At 38.0% G+C, this 13,898-nt stretch overlaps 1 protein-coding gene across 5 annotated transcripts in view; it reads left to right on the top strand.

The window, feature by feature from the left end:
• PLEKHA5 (pleckstrin homology domain containing A5) overlaps positions 1-13,898 on the top strand; it is a 160,280-nt gene that overhangs the window by 15,744 nt on the left and 130,638 nt on the right. The window lies entirely within an intron of this gene.

Here is a 13,898-nt window from a genome sequence, read left to right as displayed (position 1 = left end):
GAAAAGCATTAGTAGCTGTCATGTAAGCAAAGTAACGTTAAGTTCAAACGAATACATTATGGAATACTCATTCTGAAGCAAAGATGAACGTATTATGGGGTGTAAAACTATCTTTCAGAAATAGCACTGAAGTACATTCCTTGAACAGCTTTTTTAATACTTAGTTTTGTGCCATTGGACAGCATTTTTTACTAGAAATAATTTACTTGGGACAGCAACGTTTCATAACTTTCATCTCTGAAAATGAAAAGCAGAAACACCTGTGTGCTGGTAGGCCATTGCTTAAGATATTCAAGTGAAAACTCAGGCTGTTGGCTGGGAAGGAGCAGGAACAGCTCATCTGTCAGTCCTTTCTTTTAAAATAAAATGAAAAGCTATTTTTGTTACTTAATAAAAGAATGTAAGAACGTACGTGTGGGATTTTTGTTGTTGTTGATGTAATAGTAATTCCCAAAGTCTGTTTGAAAATGATGGGAATTTCATCAGCAGGATTACAAGAAGTCTGGCATGTGGCTAGGTGGGGTTTGTGAGGCTTGTTTGTTGGTTTTTTACACCACTTTGCAGCAGTGCTGTTGGATTTGGGAATGAGGGTGCTGTAAATACCAGTAAGTGCCTCACTTCACTGTCTGGATTGGTTCTGGTTTGGGTTCTGGAGCTGCCTGAGTGAAGGGCACGAGGTGTGCTCAGGACATCATTGCATCACTGATTTTCCTGGTCTAATTTCCTGGTCAGCATTTATTTTGGGAAAGATCCAGTATAGTCAGCTGAGATGTCTACAAGGGAATGTTGGGTTTGTTTGGGGTTTTTTGGGGTTTTTTTTCTCAATCAAGTAGAACATTGGTCATTTTTAGAAGCTTCTTTCGAAATGTTCCATGATTTCTCCTCATGAGTTGTGGTGATTAAACATAGCATCATTAAAACTTGAAGAAAAGTGCCGATGCTTGTTTTTCACTTCAGTAGGAAAGGGCGGTTGCCTCTGCTGTCTTTGGTACAGCTCTGTGCCCTGTGAGACACTTGTTTCTTCCCATTGCTGAGTGAAAAACAACTGGTGAAAGACACTTTGGGATGACTTTGGGGTGTCGCCTCTGTAGTGCTGCCTGTCTGCAAACCACTGGCAGCTCTGACATCTGTATTTAAGCAATTTATCTGCTGCCCTTTTCCTGTAGATTAAGCTTTTCCCAGTCAGTGAAGATGGACTCTCAGAGTTTTGGGAGTAAGTTCTCATCCATGAGAAGGTGGCTGCAACACCTCCGTACTCCAGGTGCACTTACAAGTTGCACCTGTCAGATTTTGTCATCTTAAATAATTGAATCTGAAAGTAAAGGAATTTGTTAGAATCCCTAGAATTATGTGGAGCTTATTGGCAAAGACTATTTTCTTCGTATACAGTTTTTTAATAACTATAAAGCTAACTTTTTTTTTTTAGATAGGGGAGATGAAACTGAATACAGATAATTGTTTCAAATCCTGATCGCATCGTAGACAGTAAAATCTTATGTCTGAGCAACCACTGCAATATCATCATGTAAAAATTAAAGTTATGGGAAATTATGTTGCTGTGGAAAAAATAATTTGCTTTATTCCCACAGGCACTAATTATCAGGGCTCTAAACTGAAACTTGTACTTTTCTGCAAAGGATCCTTGCAAGGAAAACATAATCAAGAGCCACTAAAAATCTCTGGTCTTATTTTTAGAGATAAATTGTGCTATTTTACTGGTTGTTTTCCAAGTTATGTATTGAAATGGTAAAACAAAAAAAAATTGCTCGACTAAATTCCACATAATGGTACATTCTTAGCACTCAACACTCAAATAAAAGAGGTAGGAATGGAGAAGAATGTAATTTCATAATACATTTCCATAATTTAGCAACCTGAGTTTGCTATGTTTTTAAATACTTGATTTTTTTTTTAAAATTTGCATACAAACCCGCTGCTTGTGGTTTTCAAAGCTTCTCAGCTTTTCATGCTCTTTAGGCTATGTTTTGTACTGCACAAAATACCATGGAAATATTAGTTCTAGAGTTCTCTGGTGACTTTGCTTTGAGCTGTTTTTGATGGCTCTTCTGGTGATTCTTTGGACCGCCAAGAATTATATATGACCATTGCTAGTTTGTAAGCTATACTTGGATATTTAATAAATTTATGTTTCTATATTTACTTGCTCGAGGCATAATAAAGAAGAGTATATAAATACTGTGTGTAGAATGATCTTTGAAGCTGGTATTTTGTTTTCAGTAATTTGCTGTACTCCTCTTCCAGTGTTCCTACTTTATGCTCATTTGATTCACCTGGTAGTGTGGTACTGGCCAGGGTAATAATTTGGGGAAAACTGACTCATGTAAAGCTGAGGAGGTGCAAGTCCCAAAAACAAGATAATGGTATAGAATAAGAGCTTGTGCATCAGTAGCTGTAGGGATGTAAATATTTTGTGAGTTACAGCAGTAAGTAGGGAACTTTGTGGGAAGAGGCAGCATCCCTCTAAAATGGACACATTTCTTCAAAATAAAACTTTTAATGGAGGAAAGAAAATATCTACAAGAAAGATTGTTTTTCCACATGCTCGGGAGTAGGATTGATGCGCAGTCCTGGCAGCTGAGGAGAGAGTGATGAACACCCCACATGAAATTAGGACAGGAATTTCCATACAGGAGCCGTTTCCTTTGAGCTGAGGAGAACAGCGATGTTTTCAAGATACGACCTGTCTTGGCAGTAGATGAACTGAATAGTGTGAATTCATCAAAAGTTTATGTATCTTTGTAACCTGTTTTGAGGCTGCTGAAGTGGTTCATGTTAAATATTTTACATGGCTCAGCTCTCCCTTTTAAAGGATTTTTTTTTAATCTAACCAAAATTAACCATCTGTTGTCGGAGATCGTTTTGCCACAAAAACAGATTAAAGGTTTTCTTTGTGGTGCAAGATTAATAGGTGGCAGAATATGGAGTTAGAGGACAATTGAAATATTTTCTTGGTTACCCTGAATAGGTAGTCAGCATGAAAAGAAAAATATTACGGGATTTGTAATGGCATTCTATAAAGAATTAATTTTGGTAAACTTTTTTCCTCTTTATATACTTGCTCATTTTGACTACTTAGTTGATTTTCTTTTTTTCTTTTTTTTTTTTTTTTCCCATTTGCCTGGGGAGAGGGACTTTTCAAAATTAAAAGAATAACCAAAAAATCCCACATCTATGTAGTGTTAATACTGGTTCAAGATTTTTTTCTTTTTTAGCTGAAATGTAGCGTTCATTCTTTAGGTACTGACTTGAACATTGAAATCCCTTTCTTTGCTGATATTACCACTGTTTTCTTTAGAAACCGAATTTAAAAAAGAATGTAACAATCTGTTTCTTATTTTAGATAACTAGGAAGAAACTGCCCTCTCACTTTAAATGTGTCAAGGTGAATACTGAATTCAAGCAGTAACACACAGTACAGAGGACTATAAGCTCCATGTTCTTTCAGACTTTCAAAGATTTTCAAATATATCCCAACTGTTGAGAATTGCGGTACAGATTTTTGTGAAGTGGGCACTAAAATTGAAATTTAACTTTGAGTTAAATAACAGCTTGCTTCTTTTTTTTTTTCTTTTTTTTTCTTTTTTCCCCTGATGTGATTTGAACCTCCACAAAGGCAATCTGCAGATAATAGATGCTATTTTATCCCTTCAGCTTATGGAGCCACCAGGTCCTAAATTTTAGTGATGACTTTCCAAAGTTGGATTAGTTGGTTGTTTGGTTTTTCTGAGGTTTTTTTCTTCCTCTTTATGTCTCCTTTTGAGCCAGTATCTTAATTGAATCTTTTATTTCCACTTTGCTAAAATAAACTTGGAGCAAATGTTGCTTCTTGAATGGATATTCTGCATGTATTTTGAAAAAAACTTTACACGCAACTATATCAATCTGTTGCCTTATTGGTATTTCTAATGCTTCCAGAGTCCTAAGCTGTTCAGGAGAGTGGGGCTTTTTAATGAATTGATTTGGAAAGTAAGAAGGAGATAATTCTTTTTGATTCTTAGGTGTGCTCTTTTTTGTCACAATGCCATTGCTTTTCACTGACCTTTTCATGCAAGGATTTCTGGCTCTTCTAAAAAAGATTTCCTTTTCCTACTTGAAAGGCAGCACTACTTGCTCCAATTCGATTGATATCATCATGATGCTAAGCTTATGAATTGACAGAATTGCATGCCCTCAGGATAGGAAAAAAATGTAATCTATTGATATTTGGATTATATTTTATCACTTTCATTTAGGAGAAGCAGCAGAAGCTGTGGCCTTCATCCACAGTGCAGAGAAAACAGGTTTCTTAGACTCCAGCTGGAAAAGTCGTGTGGCTGTAAAGGCCTGACATCTGAAATAATATTGTTCCAGTTCAGCGTGTCTACAAATATGAGCATTGTTTTATGCTAAAGTAGTACTGGTTTAACAGGAAAATGGTATAATAGAACTGGAGACACAGAGGACTTTGACAAGGGTGATCAAGGATGGAAGAACTTCATTTGAGGAATGCCTGGAATACCTCACTGAGGGCTGATGCGGAGAGTGCAAGTCTTCAAAGTTAGAAATGATAGAAAGGCAAGTAAAGAACATATTCCAATAAGAAAAGTACCAGGAGGAATCACATATCAAGAAGAGCTGGTCCTTGTGGCAGATGTTCAAAGGTGTGAAAGAAACTCCCGTCACTTAGCAAAGTGGCTGAAAACATGTGGGAAGTGTAGCTTGGGATGGTGTGGGCTGGAAGTCTGCAGTCCTGGAACTCCGTGGTCACTCCTTGCCTTTGGTATCCCACTTCTGAATCTTGTAATTGCCAAAACAAGGCATCCCTGTGCATCCCTCCTGTCCTGATGGGCTGTCCCAGGTGTTTGCTGCTGATCACAGCACTGCTGTGTGCGCCTAACCTAGTTCAGCAGCCACATTATTCACCAGGGTATAAATATTAATTTACTAGGAGTAAATGAGAGGAATGTTGTTTTAATTACGGTGCTGCAGGTACTTAGAAATGGTCTTGCAGAGTATCTCTGACTGGTATCTTATCACTAAAGCTTTGATGGATGCTGTGTGTGCACAAAGCACGGCTGCATGGGAAGACTTAATAGTTTGCTTATAGTAATGTTTTGGCTCTAGCTTGTTTTGAAAATAAACTGTGTAAACAGGAAAATCTTACTGATCCTCCTACTGAAGCTTTACTACACACAGAGATTTAATGAGAGAAACATAAAAGTTACGAAATCATTAGATCCTGTCTGCTGGCTGAGTATTGATTCAGACTGGTGTAATTGACTTTTTGCACAAAGGGGTTTGGGTGAGTGAGTTGGAACCTGGCAAAGAGATTTTAAAGCTGAATTGTTTTTCAGATTATAAATGGATTTGAAGTATTAAACTTGTACCTGCTTTCAGAAATCCTGTGAGATCATTTTAGAGATAGTAGGAGATTAATTTAGATGATACAAGCTTGGGGAGGGTAGAGTAAGATGCTTACAAGAGTCTAAATGACGAAATATTTACTTACTTGAAAAGAAAACCTTCTCTTTTTTTTCTCCCTTTCTTCCCAAAAGATCTGTTTTGTCTAAGTACGTGGGCATTTGAAGAATGATTTTTCTTCAACTCTAGATCAGCACTTGCATTATTAGGAAATAACTACCTTTCCTATGTTATTCTCTCAAGAAGTAAGTTCTTTGGAAAATTTAATAAGTGAGATACAAATGTGGTAGAGGTTTAATCATAATTTAGACAACATTTATCTCAAAAGCTATGAATTTGGGGTTTTTTTCCTTTTAACTAGTGAAACTATGAATTTATTTGAGTAATGAATCCAGAAGCTTTTTTATATATGGATCTCAATGTTGGTCAGCTCTGAAAATGAATTTGTGTTTTCCTGGGATGGTAATGGAATATAGAGTTGCATATTCATAAAATCTGAAAGCCAAATAATTACCTTAGTATTGCTAGTAGTAAATCACTGTAGATATATGCACACAGCTCCAAAAGGGTTTGGAGGACAAGAGCCCTCTGTGAGAAGGTTCTGTGAAAGCTTTGGTGTTTTGGGCTCAGTATTATCTCATACCATTAAACAAAACAAAAAAGCTGTGGTGGTGTTCCTTTTTAGATGTTTGGAAGAGTGGAAATAGAGATTACTGGTCTGACACAAATGATGAGTTTTGCTGTTAAACTGCATTTATGGGGACAGACTTGTAAACTCTCTCAAAGGATGGGAGTCAGTTCCTAAATTTGCTAGATGTGCCACTGGAATATCTTTAAAATATGAAGAAAATGCCATAAAGAGAATTTAGCTGATGAAAGCTGCTTAGTGTACCACCAGCTGGATTCCTGCTGTAGGATTTATGTGCTTTTAATGATTTCTCATTTGGGCTGGGAGGAGCAAGATTAGAAATAAGTATCTAATTGTACTGGGAACCTGGGTTCTCATGTGATCCAGTAAACAAGAGAGAGCTGAGTAACAAGAATATTAGAAACTAACACTTTTTAAATCAAGTTTGTTCATTTCAGTTGTTCACCAGAATTTAGGTTGTGGAGCTTGTAGCAACATTGCCTGAAATAAATCCTACCAGGTATTCAGTGAAGCTTTTTAAAGGCATTTGGTGGCTTTTTTTTTTTTTTTTTTTTTTTTTTTTTTTGCATGGTTATCCATTTTTGAAGACAAGAAGAAAACAAGACTGAAGAATGGTTGAATGAGTTTCCAAATGCTGATAAAGATCTTGCCATGCTTTCCCAATTTTCAGGTTCTTTAATTTGGACTGGTTTGTTACTACTCCTTTATCCAAAAAGAAGTCATTTTAAATCCTGAGAAACAATAGAATAATGGTTTGGCAGAGAAGTCAGCAGCCAGTATCTTGGCACTGTCTTCAGCTTTTCAAGCCAGGTTGCTGACAGCAAAAGCATGAACAGAACTTTGAAAAAAAAAAATTTAAAATCTCCAGTCTTCTGAAGCAAGTCTAAATGGAAAATGGAGTCCACTCTACAGGGACTACAGCTTTCTGTGCAGTTACTTTAAAATTCTTCTGCATACAATAATGACATGTGAAAACTGTTTTTACCTAGAAATAGTTTTTGTTTTCTGTCCAGGCTTTTTAGCTCACATAATTACTTGCACCTAATCTAATGTGATGGCATGTCCATATCAAAAATCATTGGGGTGCAGCTTTCTAACTTTCATTCTGTACAAAAGCTCTTGGGACCTAATTCCTGCAGAACTTTTTGTAATAGTTGAAGAAATTAGAATACAGGAAACAGTGCAAGGAATTTGACATAACTTAGAAGTTATGTCAAAGGCTGCATTTGTCAAAGCAGCATTTGCTCTCTGCCACTGCTTGATGGGTAATTTCTGAGCAGGCTTGAAGCGCTGGTGAATTCGGGCTGCTTTAAGTGCTGACAGTATGAAGAATATAATCAGAATTGGGGAAAGATGACAATGGATCTTCTTCAGGCTCTGCTGTACAATTATGTATTGTAGAGTCGCTTGGGTTGGGAGGGACCTTAAAGATCATCCATGGCAGGGACACTTTCCACTATCTCAGGTAGGTCAGAGCCCTGTCCAGCCTTGCTTTGGACACTCTCAGGGGTGGGGCAGCCTGTGCCAGGGCCTTACCACTCTCAAAGGGAAGAATTTCTTCCTAATATCCAGTCTAAACTTGTCTGTCAGTTTGAAGCCTTTCCCTCTTGTCCTGTCCCTCCAGGCCCTTAGAAACAGTCCTCTCCATGTTTCCAGTAGGCTCCCTTCATGTACTGGAAGGCCACAGTCAGGTCACACATAAGCCTTCTCTTTTCCAGGGTGAACAATCCCAACTGCAGTCAAAGAATTACACAGAGTGGACGTGGGTTTGCCAAGCTCAAAGTTAAGGGCTCACTCCAAGGAGAAAGCTGTTCAGGGCTTTTTTTATTTGCTGGTATTTTCATCGTACCATTGGAACACTTTGCCAGGATTGGTTCATCTTGGCTTCGATTGGCTTAAAACTATAAAAGTTATCAGTGCCACAGATTCCTTTTCCCTTGGTCATGACGACTTTCCTCTCACAATAATTTTTGCAATCATGCAGCCATAGGGCGAGTCTCATCAAACTGAAGATGTGTCAGTTGTAGGACTGGTTTGCAGTGAGATATGAGCTGATGTGAACCTGTATCACTTTCCAGAAGAGCTGCTGCAAATACCAGCTCCTCAGAACAGTTTCAGCTATTCAGGGAGAAGACTTTTATGCTGGCATAGGCTCCATCTGCCTTGAGAGGATTTGTTAATGCTGAAATGTTTCTCACTAAATATCATGCTGCCTGGTACTGCTATATGGGGGAAAAAAAACCCCTGACATGTAGATTTGCTTATAGTTTTTATATAGTGTTTTTATGTGCATACTTAAGTAATGCCAGCTCAGTATTTCCCTGCAGTTCACTTGTGTTTCTATTTATACTTACAGTTTTCTTTGATTAACTAAAACAGTAAGTAGGTGCTATTTCTAGCATAGAAGGCATATTGAAATAAAGATGTGAAGATATTCTTTGAAGTCTGCTTTTATGGCTGCCTCCAAAATCAGCAGAAACTAGAACCCAGCAAAACTGATAATACTGTTTATTGAGTTGAATGACTTGCCTGTCTGTTCAGAGAAGTTAGAAAAATAATCTCCTTGGGTATAGCTGAAATGGAAGATGAGTCAAGTTAAAAAGTAACTGGACTGTCAAGAATTAATCAGAACTGTAGAATTAACTGCTCTGCTTTAGCTGTGTGTCTTGAGATCTTAAATAACTAGAACTCTCTGAAATGAGTGTAAAACCTGTGGATTGCACTTGTAGGTATGAGTTCAGACTTTCAGGAACTTTCAAAAATTACTTTAGGACTCGGGGAGAGCTGCTTCCCCTGCTGCGTGTTTTCTCTTGACTGTCGAGTGTGTGCACTTGTGTTTGTGTGCATACAAAACAAACTTGGATATTTAGTCTAGTTTTCTGCCAGTTTCAGTATCCAAAATTCAGGTCCCCTCTTGGACTTCTGGATCATAGCTGGAGACTAAACTATTGATGTTAACATAAGAAAATGAGTGCCAGGTTGACTGAGCAGGTAAAGATTTGGTTTTCAATCAAGGGGGGAAGCACCACAATATAAAATAATGGCAGAAGGAATGTTTACCTTGGCTACAAGTTCCTGGGGGAATTTGAATCTTTGGGTTTGACTTATTACTGTAATTGATTAAAACTAAACAAAAGAAAAACCTCAAACAACAAAAGAAGCTGGCTTCAGAAGTGATTCAGCAAGTCATTCATCACATTGATAAAATAAAAGACTGTTCATTTAGCTGACTTATTTGTAAGCACTGTTTTTTTCTCCATGGATTGTTCGATGTGTCTGCTTGTTTTAAAGGGAGAAAACATATTCTGCATTTGATCCACTTGTTACCACAGCATAGCAGTAAATACATGGACCTCTATGCCTAGAAACAGAGGGAGTTTTCTGACTGAATACCCAGAGTTTTGTCAGTGTTGGCAAGAAGACTTCAGGAAATGGTTGTGCTTTGAAAAATACTGTCAGAAACAGTTTTCAATGCAGAAGCTCTGTTATTGGGAATTGACAGCTGCTGCTGCTGTTGCTGCTAACTCTTCCAGTGCTATTTGACATAGCAATATCATTTTGTCAGCAGTGGCAGGGGCTTTTGCCAGCTCTTGATGATAAGGAAATGTAATTATCCTTGAGAGGGGCGTAATCTGTGACCTCCTTCATCTCAGCTCTTGCCCAGAGAGGCCATGGGGGTCTCTGTCTTTGAAGACTGTTGAAACTTGACTGCACAGGGTTCTAATTAACCTGAACTAGGTTTGAGACTGGAACACAGGCCAGAATAAATGAGTTCCAGAGGTGTCTCCCAGCCTAAATCATTGGGTGATGTTTTGTGAGTGAAGCAGTGGCTTTTCTGTAAGATGATAATATTACAGTATTTTTTTTCCCCATGGACATCAGCTTGCGGCTGAGATATGGAAGGATGAGCACTAAGCAAAAGTGTAACTGCAAACACAGATCTCTGTTCTGAGAAGTGAGTGGAGATTGGGTTTTCTTGATCCTTTTGTGGTTGCCAATACAGTTGTAGGTTACAGAGAGCTGGAAATGTCTCTGAAAGTGCAGTTTGTTCAGTAATTATGGAAACTGGGCACCTTTGTGGATCCCAGTGCCAATGAGAGGCGATTTTCAGTTTAGTCCACCTGAACTAAAAAATCAAGACACACCTTGAATGTAGACTTTAAAATCTTGCCTGTGAGTACCTGGGAGGGAACTGAAGCTCAGACTGAGGTGGTTGACTCAAAGTTACTTCAGAGCTGACTGATGTGATGCAGTCTGGGTTGGGATAGACACTGGGAGCAAGCACATGCCCAGGCTTTTCACAGAAGGTGCAGTTTGACTTTGTTTGCAGTGTTGGAGTTTGCTGTGGTGTTAAGAGGATCCTTAAAGAACCCCTCGTATCCGAGCGGATATGATGAAAGACCAGTATTTGAAATACAGAATAAAAGTTAATGGAAGTGGGTTAAGGCACCAGCTTGTCCTGACCGTGGTGAACTGTGAAGGAGAAATTTATGGTGCTCTTACTTTGCTTAGTGTTTTTAGTGGGTTTTATTATGTTTATGGATTTTTTTGTTTGTTTTGGTAGCAAGGATTATTTCTACTTCCTATTAGTTTGTATATTTGGTTTGAAAGTGCTAAGTCCTACAGTAACTATTAAGAAAAATCTCTAAACTACATTGAATTTGGAATGTAGAACTTCTCAATTTATAAAAAAAAAATTGTTGAAATAAGCCTTCGTAATCAAATTATCTCCTCTTTTAGGATACAGATCTGTCTAGGACAAGGCATTTTTCCTGGGCTTGTGCTTTACTGACATCTCAGGAATAAACAGAACAGTAGAGGGAGCTTGGTAGTGTTTTTAAATTGTCTTAAAACAACAGCAGCCAAACAAAACAATCCACCACTTGTGTACCTTCTTGGGAGAGCTTTATGGTGCGCAAATAAAAATACGCAGTGAGGCTGAAGAGCACTGTTGTAAGTTGTCTCATTCCTGGTTTGGTCCAGTAAAATATTCATTTGTAAGAGACAGGAAAACCTCTTTTGCTTTTTAAACACTTCGAATCCCATGGATGATGATGACATAGTGTTTTTTAGTTTGGGTCATGTTGGTTTTTTTTCCTTGTGGAGAGACAGCAAAAGAACTCAAATGTTAAAGTTCATTCTTTTATGCATTTTTTTTTTACTTGTAATGTGTTTTTGTGCTTTTATATGTGCTTATCTATTAAATACTTGATGCTAAATCATTTAAAATTAAATTGGCGGATAAGTGAGTGTGACAGCTTTTTTAGGTGTTCCCACAGAAAATAACTTTGATTTGGTAAGGCATAAATAAGTTGTTTGATTGTTATTGTTATTTTTGTTCTTGTTTAGTTGTTGTATTTTTTTTTAATTCAGTGGCAGTTGAATATTTACTTCAAATTGTTATAGGCACAATGCTTGCCTCGATATTTCTGGTTTGCTATATGTGTAAAATAAGTTGAATTAAGCAATGCTAATAAGAGTAGGGCTCCAAGCACTTTAACAGTGCAGATGTAAGCTACCATTATATATTTATTATTTGAGTTGACTGTTTGTTGATACAGTACAATCAAACAAACTGTACATTATGAAGTCCCAGGTACGTGTGGGTTTTTAGGTATTAAACATCTGTCTCCATAGCATGCTTGTATTTTCCATATATATATGTGATGCATAGGTACTTCCTTTTTTTTTCTTCTTTGTATTCTTTTGAAATGACGTAGAAGTCTAGAAACCAGTACAGTCTTATTTTTGCAGTTAGTTTTAATTGAGGTAGTGTAGCTGTGAATGTTATCTGTAAGCATGGTAAAAAGAGGTAGAACTTCCTTAAATCTGGGAAGCCTGTTGTTAATACTTGCACTGTTGAGGGGTTTTTGGAGGTTTGAGTATGTTGCAGTGCGTGCACTGTGTGTTACAAGTAATCCTAGTTTAATTTATGCTTCAAATCTAATTTAAAAATTTAACAGTTCCGTCTGTTAAGTGAGAATCCAAAATGGGAAGAGAGGAACATGGACTTTCGTAGAAAATATGTGCTGACGGACTCATCTTTACTTTTTTGTTCATTTTAGAACATGTTACGGAAGTTTGATAGCAAATGCACTTATTTTGGAAGTGGGGTGTTTTTTTCTGTTTGTTTGTTTTTGGGGTTTTTGTTTGGTTTTATTTTGTTTCGTTTGTTTTCACTGTCTTTTTTAACTACTGCCTTTTCATGCCAGTAGATGAATTTCCTAATCTTATTTCACAGATACATGTTCGTGAAGAAATAATTGCAGGGAGAAGCTCTGGGCTTGTGACTGTGGCCGCGCACAGATTTGTAACTCAGTTGAGGTCGCTTTTTTAGATTGACTGGGTTTATGCTCTCTCTGGACGCATCAATTAGTGGAATTTTCCTGTGCAGATCACCTCAGAGAAGAACAGCTTTGCCACTTTATGAGGGAGAAAAGCAACAAGCATGGGTACAGCCACCCTCGGATACCTTTGTTGTCTCATTGTCTTTTTTCCTTGTGCGCGTTCCCTCTTGCCACTGCATCTAAAACCTCAATTTGTCCTGTAGCTGTTGTCACCTGGGTAAGGTCACCTGTGTCAGCTTGAGAGCACTGTGAGATTCTTACTGGAGGAATGTTGGCTTAGGTGATGTCATTCTCAGCCTTCATTTTCAGCCCAGGGGAAGCCAAGCTAACAGGCACAGGGTTCAAATGTGACCCTGAAGAGATGAATTGCTACGTGTTTATAATGGCATTTATCTACTGTAAGTAATTTCAAACATGCCTGGTGTGGGTTAGAGCTCAAGCATGATTAATCCCTACAAAGTTTTGTGGCATTTATTCTATTTATTCTATGTGGGAAAAATGTTATGGGGAACTTCAAAAATCAATTTCTGTGTGACACACTAGAGAATCCACTACTTAATCAAGAAATCTTTCCTGAGTGAATTTTCTGGAGCATTAAAAGGTTTTCAGACTGTCTGTTTTTCATCTCTGGCATGCTTCTGTGCTAGTTCCAGACCAAAGCAGCGTTGCTGCGTAGTTCTGTGTTGTGTGCAAGTATTTCCAGTTTGATCGCTGTTAGAGATTTCCACTTTCACGTCTTTAACGTGTCCTAAATTTCTTTACATTCCCTGGTAGAGCAGAGGGAAGGCTGCCTAACCAGATGCCTTCCAAAGTGTGATGTTTTCCAGCTTTCAGAAAATAGAGCAAGCATGAACTTTGGGCACCTCCTCGGTTGAATCTGTGTTGGTGAGATCATTGCTGCAGTTAATTTTAGTTCGTGTGTCTGGAAAAAAATTTGGAAGCAGAGGTGGAGAAGTGGTACAATGAGGAATAGACTGGTGGAAATTCTAACTTTCAGGGTGCATGGGGCGAAGCTTTGCTTTTTTGTGCAGGCAGCCCCATCTGCCTACCCCATCATGGCAGTAGCTGCTCTGGATAGTGTAAGGGGAAATAAATTTTAAAAGACACTGGAAAAAGAATCTGTTTGACTGCTGTGGTTTCATCTGGACAAGACAAACCATTTGCAAGAGTTACAAAGATACTGTAAGCAGCTCATTTATGGAGCAGGATATTGAGAACACCCTACCTTGTTGAGTCTGCAACTTCTTCACTTGGTCAAACCTGTTTCTTTCAGAAACTGAATGAATGTGAGTCATGGCTGCAGTTGTGTCACCTTATATGAGAAGCTTTGATCTTTTATCTAACTCATGCTAATTTCTTTGACGGTGGTTTTGGAAGTAAAATCAGTGTACATTTGTTGTGGGGTTTAGGGGCGGCTATTTCTTGTGGTGGGTTGTTTTTGAGTATTCAAGTAGTGCTCTTCTATTAGAAATGTTATTTAT

This window comes from Chamaea fasciata, unplaced genomic scaffold, assembly GCF_029207755.1.
Source record: "Chamaea fasciata isolate MVZ Bird 193981 ecotype frontalis unplaced genomic scaffold, bChaFas1.0.hap1 SCAF_5, whole genome shotgun sequence".
Lineage (NCBI taxonomy): Eukaryota > Metazoa > Chordata > Aves > Passeriformes > Sylviidae > Chamaea > Chamaea fasciata.
The sequence above is the reverse complement of the archived record's forward strand: the minus strand, read 5'-3'. Positions and strand labels throughout refer to the sequence as shown.